The sequence below is a fragment of the Pinus tabuliformis genome, chromosome J (assembly GCF_031772625.1).
Source record: "Pinus tabuliformis cultivar Carrire ecotype Pingquan chromosome J, CPIR1, whole genome shotgun sequence".
In the NCBI taxonomy this organism is placed as follows: domain Eukaryota; kingdom Viridiplantae; phylum Streptophyta; class Pinopsida; order Pinales; family Pinaceae; genus Pinus; species Pinus tabuliformis.
The window spans coordinates 1,176,104,235-1,176,118,918 of NC_142295.1; positions in this window are offsets into that span (position 1 = coordinate 1,176,104,235).

Sequence of the window (14,684 nt, forward strand, 5' to 3'; positions counted from 1 at the left end):
CTGAATTGGATGAAGAAGGGTCCATCTGGCTTCAACCCGAATAGGTCCTAGACACACGAGACAAGCAACTGTGTGGCCGCATGATTAAGGAAGTCCTCGTCAAATGGAAAGACACCTCTCCGGAAGATGAAACTTGGGAACCAGCCACTATTCTTTAGCAGTTTCCGCAGCTTCAGCCTTGAGGACAAGGCTCGTCTTAAGGGGGAGGGCATGTTAGGGTCCCACCTAACCCCCTTATTTATGTAATGGGATCACGTCATAGTCAAGAGTCAATAAAGCCCATATTAATAATTGTAAGTGGTTAATCCGCAATTAATGACGGAACCACAGTTAGTTGCAAATAGGCCGTAGTATTAGATAGATGGTATTAATAAAACCCACGGTATTGGCCCGTGGTATTGCATGTATGAGTCATATATAAAGGATAGAGATTCCCTGCGAGGAGCATCATGTCTTATTTTGTAGTCGAGCTCTGCTCTATTGGAGGTTGCCCCCTCGAAGAGGCAAGTGAACATTACTCTCTGAATAATAAAATCATTGCTATTCTGTGTTCTGGGTATCTTTTCTTCGCATATTCTGTATTTGGGTATCATTTTGCAGGTTAAGAGCATAACATAAGGGGTACAACTACAATAGTAATGGGGTAATCACTAGTATTATAGGGACCCAACATTCCCCTCTCCTTCAAAAAAGTGTTGTCCTCAACGCTTGAGAAGTTCTGGATGCTTCTGCATAAAATTCTCATCCTCCCATGTGGAATCTTCAGTGGATAAGTTCTTCCACTTGATAAGATACTCTGCAATTGATCGATTTCGTAGCTGTCGAGTTCTTGTTTCTGTGACTGCTTCCGGTTCCAATATAATTTTTCCTTCCTCGTCAAGTTCTGGCAATATTTTTTGAACTGGGAGCTTGTCTCCTATAACCTTATTTAAACATGAAACATGGAAAACTGGGTGCAATCGAGAAGCTACAGGAAGCTCCAATTTGTATGCCATAGTACCAATCTTTTGCAACACCTTGTATGGACCATAATACTTTGGTGATAATTTATTATCCTTCTTAGCTTGCTTGAGGGACATTTGCTTATATGGTTGTAGCCGTAGGAATACCCAATCACCTACATCAAAACTTCTTTCGTTGCGATGTTGATCTGCCTATTGTTTCATTCTATTTTGTGCCAACATAAGGTTATCCTTTAAGAGTTGGAGGACTTGTTGTTGATGTTCGATGTGATGTTCCACTGCTTGAAACTTAGAATTTTCTCTTAAATATGATGTGATGGATGGTGGCTGATACCCATAAAGTGCCATAAATGGGGTCGTTTTTGTTGTTGTATGGAAGGAAGTGTTATACCACCATTTAGCCAAAGGCAACCATTTGACCCATTGTGTCTATTTATCAGATACAAAGCAACGAAGATATCCTTCCAAACATTTGTTTACTATCTCAGTTTTCCCATCAGATTGAGGATGATAAGATGGGCTATGAGCTAACTGAGTACCAAGACAAGAAAATAATTCTGTCCAAAAATTTCCAGTGAAAATGGGATCTCTGTCACTTACAATAATCTTTGGGTTTCCATGTAGCTTTTGAATTGTTTCCATAAATGCAGTAGAAACTATACTGGCTTTAAATGGATGTGATAATGAACAAAAGTGTGCATACTTGGTAAGTCTGTCAACTACTACCATGATGACACTCTTTCCCTCAGACTTCGGTAAACCTGTGATAAAATCCATTGAAACCTCCTCCCAACATTGGCTTGGAATGGATAAAGGTTGTAATAGACCCAGTGTCTTAATTGTTTCAACTTTATTTTGTTGGCAAACCAAACATTCCACCACAAACTTTTGAATATTTGATTTAAGGCCATCCCAAAAAAATTTCTTCTTAACCATGTGGTAAGTTTTTAAAATCCTGAGTTGTTATAGACATTTTTGTGCCTTACAGCTCTAAGCATGAAATGTCCATAATCCAAGGGATTCTAAGTCCCTAAGAGTGTTGTTCCTACCCCTAGAGGAACAAGGTCAACCAATTACAGCTTCTCCCAGAAGTTCTCCACCAGAAACTGCTCAGAATCAGTCAAATCAGGATCATTTCAGCTGCTCCACTAGCTAGCTGCGTTGCATAGCACCCCAGTACACTAGCTAGGTGCGTTGCAACGCACCTAAATGCACTACCAGGGTGTGCTGAGTGGGAAATGACAAATGGCAGTGTCATTCCGCGAGGTGGACAGACAATGGAAGCTTCCAGAATCTTCCCCAATGACACTTGCCTCACTGAGTTCGACCAAGGATGAGTAAGAGGCTCTCAGTCTCCAAGTGGAAGCAAGAACTGACAGAGAGAGGCCACAAGTCAAATCATAAGCTGACTCATCCTCTTTGCATACATCTATATATGGATCCCTCATCCCAGAGATCCAGAGGCTGGAATTTTGTACTTTGCAGAGAATTGTTGTTGGTTTTGAGATAGAGATCAGTGCATTGGGTGATTTATGATTTGTTGGAGGTGAAGAGGGGATTCCTTTGCTGGGGGGTTGATGCTGGATCAGGAATCATCGGTTGTAACTCCTCTTGGACTTCTTGTGATATCAATAAAACTATTTGAGTTTCTCCTACATGCTTGTGTATCAATGATGTTTTTGTTATATTTGCATGTTTAGCTTAAATATGATCCTAAGCTATTTATGAATGTAAATCCATGTCTTTGTGTAGTTTTCCTCTTCTGTGATCTTGTAGGAACTTGGTGAAGCTGGGCAAGTAAGGGAGTAGATAGCTGGAAGCTGTCAAAGAGGAGAGAGATTGGATCAAAGGACTAGCGCAAGACACAGGTTGGTTCATCCTATTCCTCTTCGTTTACAGTTCATAAAGAAGAATACGAAAGTAGTTTTCCTTGTTTGTTGCTAAGGTACTGTCACACCTTAGTGGGATAGGGGCGTTCTGAGTAGACACTTTTCCCGTCAAAAAAATGGTGACTCCACTGGGGATCGTGTCTAGTTAGTTTGTTTGTGTTTCTCTTGTTGTTTGTTTCATAAACACAGAAGTAGCAATCGAACTGCATTTGCCATTATCAAATGCAAAGTAGACACCTGCTACTTCAATCCTTTCACTGGATTTGTTTATGATTTGAACAGCTGATTCACAAATGATCTGATTACCCTTTGTGATAGCTCTTAGACCTCCTTTAAATCCACCCTCTGATTGTGCATTACTGATTGCTTTTACTCGGCCAAAATCCATAGATTAAACTGCAAACCGTGACCCAGAACCTGGATAGAAGTCTCGTTTCTGCCCCAGCGCAGGCACTGTGAAGAGACTCTGCATTTCAACGCAGTTCCTGAGAGGGCTACCTGCACTGCAATTTAGTTTCTCTGTGTAACAGGTGCGCTGATCAGCCTAGCCCTGTGCAGCTGAGGTTCTTTGCTTCATTTTTTCAGTTTTGTCTCTGATTTTGCAGCCCGTGATCAGTGTGTATCTGTTTAAAAACCCCTTTTCTTTGCGTTAATTCCGCCTCCTTTGTACAAAAAGACTGTAGATGTTCTTTGTGTGTTTGTTACATCATTTACAGTTTTCCATTGAAAGAGTAGAATAGTCATACTGTCGTCCTTGGATTTAGATCTGTCGTAAGCGTCGATTTTGATCTTAGGAGAAAGTTTGTTTGCTGTTGACAGTTGATAATGCTTTTACTTTTGCCTTTGGTTTGAATTTGTCTCTTTCTAGTGTCGAAACGAGTGTTTATTTCAAAATCATAAAGTGTCGTAATCTTCTCTACCTTTTGATTTCGAAAAGAAGCTTGTTTGTGTTTTTCACTTGAAAGCAAATTCAGATTTGTACATCAACTTTCTTTTTAGGCATCAATATTAAGAAAGTGAAAACAAATACATGCATATGTGCATTTGCATATTGATAGTCTGTTTGGCTTGATTTAGGAAAAGTGCATCTACAGTGTGCTCTTTGATCTTTGAGAAAAGATTGTGTCTTTCTTTTCCCCTTGTAGTTAGGATTTTCATTGCTGAAAAGAGATAAAAGCTTGCTTATCATCTTTAGATTGCATTTTAGGAATTACATCTACATCTCGTGGTGATCCCAAAAGGCAAACTTCTAAGAAAGATCAACTTAAAATAAATTGAATGAATCTAACAATGCTTTGGAACTTAACGCACAACATTTAGAGGTCTAGGCTAGAGATGTATTCCGGCGTCGTAAAGCCTGGTAACTGTTGTCCTCACTGATGGTTGGGTGATTCCTCCACTTTGAGGCGATAAGTGCCAGTACGGACTTGTGCTCCCACGTACCGTCGAGTATATATTGGGAGACCCCTATAGGCTTAAAACCTTTTATCCATAGGAAGCCGTGTCGGCCGCCCTACTGATCGCAATGCACCGAACACAGCATTCGGGAAGATTGACTGCCGTACCGTAAAAAGTATTCTGCAGTTTTGCGATTGGTTTGGTACTCCCTCTACCTAGATCTGCAGAGCAGTCCCTTTCATTCCTTTTCAGACTCCTTAACGGAAAAGGTCCATCTGAGCACTTGTCACTTCAGGCTCATTAAAAATCGAAGGAGACTAGAGTCATCTTTTGTTTTTTCTCGACTCTTTAAAATTGAAAAAACAAGTTGTGTCCAAGCATCTTAAAATTTATTTTAAACGGAATATTCATACCCTTTTCCTACGTTGATCTTAGGTTGAGAAAATGGAGTCTACCAACGAAGGAATTCCCCTTGGTGGAAATCCTAGTCCCTTCTCCTCTTGGGGAGATGTTGGTGCACCCCATATGGCCACATTGTCGCTTCCAGGACTGACAATTGGTTTGCTGGTCTGGCTCTTCTCAACCAATGTCGTTCAAAACACCACTATTCCTGAACAATCGAATCAGCAACCAAACGAATCCAGAGTTGCCCACCAACCTTCTACTTCCTCTGATTCTTCCTCTCCCCCTTCCTCTTCGCTTGATGGGGCTGGCAAAGCCAAAAGTCAAGTTCCTAAGGAGAAGAAGGAGAAGAAGGAGAAAGAGAAGAAGAAGAAGGAGCCAAAGGCAAATGGGGGAAAACGAGTGTCGTCTAACGAAAATCCACACACTGCACCGACCAGGTCTAAATCGCCATGTGTCATTTGCAGAGGAGACCACTTTCACAGAGATTGTCCTTGCATCCCTCGGATACTAAGGGACTGGTCTCCTCGTTTGCACAATCCGGTGTCATCAACCTCTGATGATCATGTTGAAAGCACACCGTCAACTAGCGAAAGTGAAGCCTTAGGACAAAAAGGGAAAGCTAGATTTCCCTGTAAACTGTGTGAAGGCAATCATGCCGTCCACCGTTGTCCCTTCTTAGACGAAGCGAAGAGAGTTTTGGATGATCGTCCGGTTTCACCGTTACGACTTCCTCCTGGATATTAAAAACTCTTGCCGAGTCCATCGCTAGTTGAGAATCCAGCTGGCCCGCTCAAGTGGTCGGCTGAAGCGCAAACCATCTGAATCCATACCAGATGAAAGTCAAAGGGTCGAGGCGGCAGTTGATCCGGTCTTGCCTTCAGAGGTTTTATCTTCGGATGATACAGTCACTGAAGAGAACAAGGATGACACCGTCCAAATTCTCTTCATCAACACAGACTCCGACGAACATGGGGGCAATCTACCCATTCCCTTACCACAGGAGGGAAGTTCGTCAGAGCCATACCCGGCTGTCTACTCGGTCCCACCTCCAAGCAACCTAGTTGTCTCCTTCGACTGGAATCAACTAGGCAGACCTCATTTACCAGCAAGCATACCATTCCGAATTATCGTTCAAATATATAGAATGGTCATGGCTGGTACCATCATAGATGAGGGGGCTTCTGTGAGTATCCTTTCCTCTATTTCTTGGAAAGCGCTCGGTTCGCCATCGTTGTTGCCTGAGATGAGAAATCTGACAGGCTTTGATAAAGGAACTAGTCGACCTTTAGGGATCCTTCCCAATGTGCCCATAACATTGAGAGGGAAGACAGTTCAAATGAACGTAATGGTAGTTCAAGGACCCTTGGATTATAACCTACTCCTTGGACGAGACTATATTTATTGCATGGGAGCCATCGTCTCCTCACTCTTTAGAGTAATGTGTTTTCCGCACGAAGGAAGAGTGGTTAAGCTCGTGGACCAGCTTTCATTTCCCGGATCACGCATCGCAAATAGTCATATACCATCCCTAAATGGTCTCTTCACGCAAGAAATGTCTCAATCCCCAGTCTGTCCTCCCGATGAGCACGAGTAATTCGGAGGGATATGACTGAAACCCAGGGGGCATGCGTCCTGGTCTGCTTCGGCAGGAAAACTTCGGGTATAGGGTAGGTTTCCGCGGGAGAATATGACTAGTCTGTACCCCGTCCGTGATTGGAAGAGGGGTTATTCTAGAACAAGATTCTCTTGTCAAAGTTATGTGAGTTGACAGAACTGAGTCACTCACCCTTGTTTATCTCGGTAGACATCGCCGAAGAAGTGTTTTGTTTTCACTGTGAATAGAAAAATCTTTGGGTAACCTGTAATAGGTAAGCCTTTCCTGATAGAACAAATGTTTTGTCTGCAAATTTAGGGGTAACCTTGAAACCATATTTTATACCTGGGGGCATGCAAACCTTTTGGAGTGTAAGCAAGGGGTGGCTATTGATTTTTTAAATTTTTAGGACCTCTAACCCTTTAAACTCGTAGGATTAGTCGTCACCTAACTTGCATAAAGAAAGGATGTGGGGCAAAAATCTAAAAGTTGTCGTTTTATATGAGACATTCTTATCATATGACTGGATTAATCGAGCAGTTTTAGCACATAGTTCAATCTCGTTAAAAAATAAACATAAGACATGAGCAAGCGTTTCCACCCGCGTTTAAGCTCGTTAAAAAATGAACTATCCTCCGGTAAATAACCACCGTGAATGAAGATTTCAACCATTAAAGCCTTGGTCGTGTTTGCACCTTCACCTCCACTTTTCCATTGGCTGATCATTCACCTCCATTTGATTGTTTACCCATTTTGAGGAACAACTGCAAAGAGTGATTTCACTAGCCATCCTTGTGACACTGCCGTGATTGGAAAATTCCAAACCTTACCTGGAATCAGCTGCTACCCATTTTATCACTCGTTCCTCAAAAGACGAGTCTGCTTTAAACTCTTTTCAACTGACTCGTAAAATATGAAAAGAATGCCGAGTTTTGGCCTTCCAGCTCGTTAAAGAGACCGGAAGTGCTATCCCTCCTCTAGATTTTAATCTTTTTGGACCTGAGGGATTATTGCACAAAAAGATCGAGCGCTTGTTTTGTTCGGCTCGTTAAAACTATCGAAAATTCATCCCTTCTGTATTGTTTTATACTTTTTCGGGCTTAAGGGATTAGATGATGAAAAAGGAATCTTGGAGTTACCTTTATGTACCTTTTCAGACTCTCTAAAAATGAAAAGGACCAAGTTATCTTTGTCGTTAAACTCGTTAAAAAGATTAATAGCGACAAACTTATCTTTAGACGAGAACGAGTTTCACCATCGCTAGGCTCGTTAAAACATAGTGATGGGTTTGCCCGAAGGGCAAATTATAGAACAAGCATATGTTATCCTCCTCAAGCTTGACAAAAATAAAGAGGTACTGGTCAGCAATGACTGGGGAAAAATTGGGAAGAAACTCAAAGAATCTTTATTGGTAGCAAGTCGCTCTTGAACATGACACTTCCACTCCGTGCCTGAGTCGGGTTGGGTTGTTTCATTCACCGGTCACATCACCATGGTCACGCCATACCATCCACATTTGGGGTAAATGCTACCAATCCATCACATAAGTGTTGCCGACATGTTCAAGAGAAGTCATCCAGAGAAGTCACCCGTGTCCCATCCACTACCATACATTATACTTCATTCCTTCATGACCGCCATCCTGAACCATATATCATCAGATCGTTTTCACCTCCATCAAAATCATTTGCTCCGTTCCATGTCATTGATGTGGGATTCATCAAGGCCCTCCTTTGACGGATCGCTTCTTGTCGACATCAGCTCATTATACAAGAAGTTGATCTAGGAACACCCCATTCAGTACTTTGAAGCTTGCATGCCTCAATGGAAATTTTCTCACTTCCGGCGACAGGTATACATCAATGACCTTCGACCCAAAGATTTTGCGTGGTGTTCGACGCCAAGTCCTTTATTCACACCACGTAAATTGTACTGCAGTACCTTGAGGGTCATCAGCATTATTGGTGATTCCTCTCGCGCTTGTTAACAGTTTACATCATCGACTGGTAATCAAGCGATGTCTTTCCATGTTCGACTTCAAAACATTTCTCACATGGATCGACTTGTACATCGAGTGAAGATCGGACGAGATTGAAGACCCCGAATCTAGTTTCATCCATCTGGGCTGCGATATACATTCAGGAAAAATAAAAACATTGACATGTACAGCATTGCAGCACAGATAGTCATCCTACCAAAAGGATGATGACTCCATCAGAATCATCAGTCTACCATCAGACGCTTGTCTATCCTGTGTACATAAAAATGAGTTTATAGAGCTGAGCATGGGAATGCCTGCCTCAGCTAGATCGTGAAAACAATATGAAGATAATGTATTGTATTGTATCTTATTACAGGTCTCCTCCCAGCATTAAAAGAACTTCGGATCCTCCTAATAAAGCATTTCATCCGATAAACGGCCTCATACTTTAGGGGGCAACTGTTATAGACATTTTTGTGCCTTACAGCTCTAAGCATGAAATGTCCATAATCCAAGGGATCCTAAGTCCCTAAGAGTGTTGTTCCTACCCCTAGAGGAACAAGGTCAACCAATTACAGCTTCTCCTAGAAGTTCTCCACCAGGTACTGCTCAGAATCAGTCAAATCAGGATCATTTCAGCTGCTCCACTAGCTAGCTGCGTTGCATAGCACCCCAGTACACTAGCTAGGTGTGTTGCAACGCACCTAAATGCACTACCAGGGTGTGCTGAGCGGGAAATGACAAATGGCAGTGTCATTCCGCGAGGTGGACAGACAATGGAAGCTTCCAGAATCTTCCCCAATGACACTTGCCTCACTGAGTTCGACCAAGGATGAGTAAGAGGCTCTCAGTCTCCAAGTGGAAGCAAGAACTGACAGAGAGAAGCCACAAGTCAAATCATAAGCTGACTCATCCTCTTTGCATACATCTATATATGGATCCCTCATCCCAGAGATCCAGAGGCTGGAATTTTGTACTTTGCAGAGAATTGTTGTTGGTTTTGAGATAGAGATCAGTGCATTGGGTGATTTATGCTTTGTTGGAGGTGAAGAGGGGATTCCTTTGCTGGGGGGTTGATGCTGGATCAGGAATCATCGGTTGTAACTCCTCCTGGACCTTCTTGTGATATCAATAAAACTATTTGAGTTTCTCCTACATGCTTGTGTATCAATGATGTTTTTGTTATATTTGCATGTTTAGCTTAAATCTGATCCTAAGCTATTTATGAATGTAAATCTATGTCTTTGTGTAGTTTTCCTCTTCTTTGATCTTGCAGGAACTTGGTGAAGCTGGGCAAGTAAGGGAGCAGATAGCTGGAAGCTGTCAAAGAGGAGAGAGATTGGATCAAAGGACTAGCGCAAGACACAGGTTCGTTCATCCTATTCCTCTTCGTTTACAGTTCATAAAGAAGAATACGAAAGTAGTTTTCCTTGTTTGTTGCTAAGGTACTGTCACACCTTAGTGGGATAGGGGCGTTCTGAGTAGACACTTTTCCCGTCAACATGAGTGCCCTCCTAAGGGAGAAGTGTGCAATTCCATAAGAATCTTTTGTTTTAGCTGGGAATTCTTACAGAGGTATAAGCAATCTTTGTACCATAACGAATCATTTTTCCAGCTAAATGTATCAGACATACTGGAATCTTGTTGTAACTTTCGAATAAGTGCCCACACTTCTTTGTCATTCTTCCATTCCTCCCTTGCTTCGTTTATCCAATATGGTTGGATTATAGAAATGGCACACAACAATGCTTCCACATCCTCATCCTTTCTTGAGAGTGCATCTGCCACCACATTTTGCTTCCCTTTTTTGTAGATGATTTCAAAGTCATAACCCAACATCTTTGTGACCCACTTTTGTTGCTCTTCAGAGGATAATCTTTGTTCTAAAAAGTATTTAAGGCTATCATGATCCGTTTTTACCTTGAAGTTTCTTCCCATTAGGTAGGGTCGCCATTTCTTAAGTGCATGGAGTATTGCCAACATTTCCTTCTCATAAATATCTTTGTGTAAAAGCTTTCCCTTGATTGGACGACTTTCAAAAGCAATGGGTCTTTCATCTTGCATTAAAACAACACCAATTCCATTTCCTGAAGCATCACATTCCACAATAAAGTTTTTTGTGAAGTTCGGTGTAGCTAAGACCGGTGCTTGGCACATTGCCTCTTTAAGATGTTCAAATGCCTTTGTTGCTTCTGGAGTCCATGAAAATGCATCTTTCTTCAATAATGTTATTAGAGGTGTTGCTATTCTCCCATAATTCTTAACAAACTTGTGATAATACCCTGTCAACCCGAGAAATCCTCGCAGATGCTTTATGGATGTGGGAATTTTCCATTCCTTAATGACTTTAATTTTGATAGGGTCTACCTTAACTCCTTCATGAGATACAATATGACCCAGATATTCCACCTCTTTTACTCCAAAGAAACATTTTCATCTTTTTGCATATAATTGTTTCTCCTCCAATAGTTGTAGCACCCTGTCAACATGTTCAACATGATCCTTCCAAGACTTGTTGTAGATTAGTATATCATCAAAAAATACTAACACAAATTTTCTAAGGAATGGTTTGAAAATTGAATTCATCAAACCTTGAAATGTTGAAGGTGCATTGGTAAGGCCAAAAGGCATGACCAAAAATTCATAATGACCCTCATGAGTTCTAAATGTTGTTTTCAAAATGTCTTCAGTCTTCATTCTGATTTGATGATATCCTGAACGAAGATCCAACTTGGTGAAGTAAATTGATCCATGCAATTCATCCAGCAATTCATCAATGATAGGAATGGGAAACTTATCTTTAATAGTGATCTTGTTGAGCTCCCTATAATCCAGACACATGCGCCATGATCCATCCTTCTTGTGCACCAATACTACTGGAGTAGAGAAAGAAATTTGACTCGGTTGAATTATACCAGCCTCTAGCATTTCTGAAACCATACCTTCAATTTCACTCTTTTGGGCATAGGGATATCTGTACGGCCTGATGTTTGGAGGAACACTTCCTGGAATCAGATGAATAGCATGATCATGATCATGAATAGGTGGGAGACCTTTTGGAGTCTCAAATACCTTGGAATGATTGTCCAAGACTTTTTGGAGATCTGGAGAAATAGATGATTCCAATATGGGAACATCTAGCGAACATAATTGTGCAATTACACCTCTTTGTTCCTTTTTTAGAAGTTTTGTCATACCGTTAGAGTTGATTATATTTCATGGTTTCCCTGCAATACCCCTTAATTCCACTTCCTTTCCTTCCATAAAAAAATTCATGAAAAGTTCTTGAAAATTAAAAGCTATTGTACCCAAGGATTGTAGCCATTGGACTCCTAGTACAACATCAGCACCTCCCATTGGAATGGAAAGCATTGGGCTAGTCAGTACATATTCTCCCATGGATAGCTTGATATTATGGCACTTTCCGGAGCAATTTATTGTTCCTCCATTTGCAACCATCACTTGACACTCTGGTGCTGGATATAAGAAGCAATTCAATTCTTTTGCTACCTTACAATGAATAAAATTGTGGGTACTTCCTAAATCAAGCAACACTATTACCTTTTTCTTCTTGATTTGTCCTTCTATTTTGAAGGTTTGAGGAGTGGTAATTCTCGCCAATGCATTACAAGATATGGTTGGAATCATTTCTTCTTTATCTAGGCTTTGTTCTTGGAGTATATCCTCTTCTTTTGACCTTTCTTGCTCTTTTTCTTCTTCCTCTTCACAATCTATGTAGAATAATTTCTTCTCAGCACACTTATGACCTCTAGTGCATTTGCTATCACAACTGTAACAAACCCTTTTGCTCTTTTTTCTTCCAATTGTTGTGGTGTCAACCTTATAGGTTGTGGAGGACTAGGGGAAACAACACTTCCATCTTTATAATTGTGAGTGGTATGCTTCCTGGTTGCCATAATTTTGCTTTCCATTTTTCTGGCTAACCTGAATGCCTTCTCTAATGAATCAGGTTCCCAAAGGTGAACATCATGTTGGATATAATCCTTTAAAGTCCCTATGAACACATCAATCCTATGCTCCTCTAGAATATTTTTTACCCTTATGTTCAATTTTTGGAACTCCTCAATGTGCTCCATTATTGAACCCTTTTGTTTGAGACTTATCAATTGGCTAAAAAAAGTGTTGCTTTTTGTATCCTCATAATGTGCTGTCAATTCTTCTGTAAAAATTGCCCAAGGGATAATTTGTTTATGTGAGCAAATCCATTGATACCATACAAAGTGATTTGGTTCCAAATATAAAGTTGCAATACGTACCTTTTGTGTGTTTTGCACATTATTGAGATCGAAAAATTGCTCCATTTGTAATATCCATGTTGCGGGATCCTTGCCATCAAACTTCCTCATATCGATTTTTGGAATATGGTGGGTCTTTGATCCAACATTAGGGTCTATGGAATCATGATTAACATTTCTTTTGTTCTCATCATGAGTTTCCTTTACTACCCTTTCACCATTAGTGACCATTTCTTGTAGCAACTTATTCATATTTATCTTCAATTCTTCAATGTGTGTCTTCAAATCTGTCTTCCAATCATCCATGTTAGCTTCCATGCAATTCATCTTAGCTTCCACGCCCTTTATCTTAGATTCCATGCCATTTATCTTAGCTTCTGTTAGCTTTTGTGAGCGTGACATTTGTTGTACTTGTTCTTGTAATTTTGATATATCATGTAGCATTTCTTCCTCTTTTTCATGAGTCATGCTAGGGATTTCAGGTTCCTTACTAGGTGTTTGCATTTTCTTTCCTCGGGGCATCCGTTACTGATAATAATTTTCTACTATTCCCTTTTAATTCCTTCAAAATAAATTTTCAAACCAATCTTAAGCAAAAATTTAAAAGAATCTACACACCTTTTTTCACTTTGTAGGAGCTCGATATTGCCTCTGATGTATCTCTGTACTTTCAGATCATCCAGTTCTGAAATTGTGACCTATGGTAGCCCTCTGTGGCCTCTTTCCAATGCCACCAATCGGATCCAAATTGGATTCTCCAAGGAAGAGTTATGCAAAATCTCCCACAGTGACCTGATTATAGACTAGTTTAGTAGAGCGAACTTGTATGATGTGCCACGAGTCACTGTTTTGACCTTTGGCTCTGAAAGATATATACAAGAAACTATAGTCCATCCTCTTTTTGTACCTTCTGATGAAATTTTAATCAGATGCTCAGAGAGAAAGTTATGACGATTTTCCACAAGTCACCTGTTTGGAATGAAATTCAGGAGTCTGCAAGAAGACCAACTTCCTCAGATCATATCTCCGCAAATATAGCGCGAACAGCTCTGAAATTTGGAATCAAGATTTAGCGCGCTTTCTTCTCAAATGGGTTTTTATTTTAGCTTCTGAAACATTGCAGAAAAAAAGTTATAGCGAAAATTCCATGATGACTTGTTTGGAGCAGCGAAACCCTAGAATCCAAAGCTTTGATACCAAATGTTATGAAACCAACTCAAGAAAAGATAGAAAATATAGATCAACGCCTTAGAATTCAGCCTCTTTGAGGGGGAAACCTCCTTTACATTACATAAATGAACAATTCTTGGATGATTCAAATGAAAAAACCTCCTTTCTATATATAGGAGTCTAAGGAGTCACAATATAACCCAGCCGACCTAACAATAATAATATAAAGCCACAAAAATAACAATAGAGGGATTCTATGGGGCACAGTAATAACAATATGGGGATAATAGGGGCACAAAAATATTAATAAGGGGTACAACTACAATAGTAATGGGGTAATCACTAGTATTATAGGGACCCAACATCCTGGTAGATCTACCAGTAGCAGAGAGGATCCACCGATTGGCGACTAGATTCTGCGAGACAAAGGAGGAAGCAATGAGGGTACAGCTAGACCTCAACCTTAAGATTGTTGAGCTGTGATTAAATGTGCAGTCCTCTATGCCCCCAAAAGTTAGGGAATAGTGCGTTGACACTATTCAAAAAGGGCTGGAAGAAATAGGAAAGGCAATACAGAACTACACCACTATGTTGGAAGAATCCTTCGCAGTCCTCACATTATTATAGGAGGACCTCAACATACAGTGCCTGGAAATGGAGGCACGAGAGCTTTAAGTGCAGTATGATAGTGTGCATGGAATGGCGCAGACAGTTGTCCTAACCCAGTGGCTTGTGAAGCTACAACAGGCAAAGGCGTTGAAGGAACAAGTGGATGCCACACGGTAGAAAGAGGCAGTCCTTAAAGCGCATGTCCAACCTTGGATTAATGAGGCCTTCCTCATCACTACAGACATCGAAGGAAAGCTCACATAGATGAAGATGATGCATGCCTTAAGACAGGGATTCTCCCCTGACAGCGAGCATTCAGCTGAGAGAGTGGAGCAGATCCAACAGACTGCAGATTAGTGCACTGCAGACCTCCAGGAAGTGCAGGAATGGTTCGAGGGACTCCGTACCAAGATCACCACA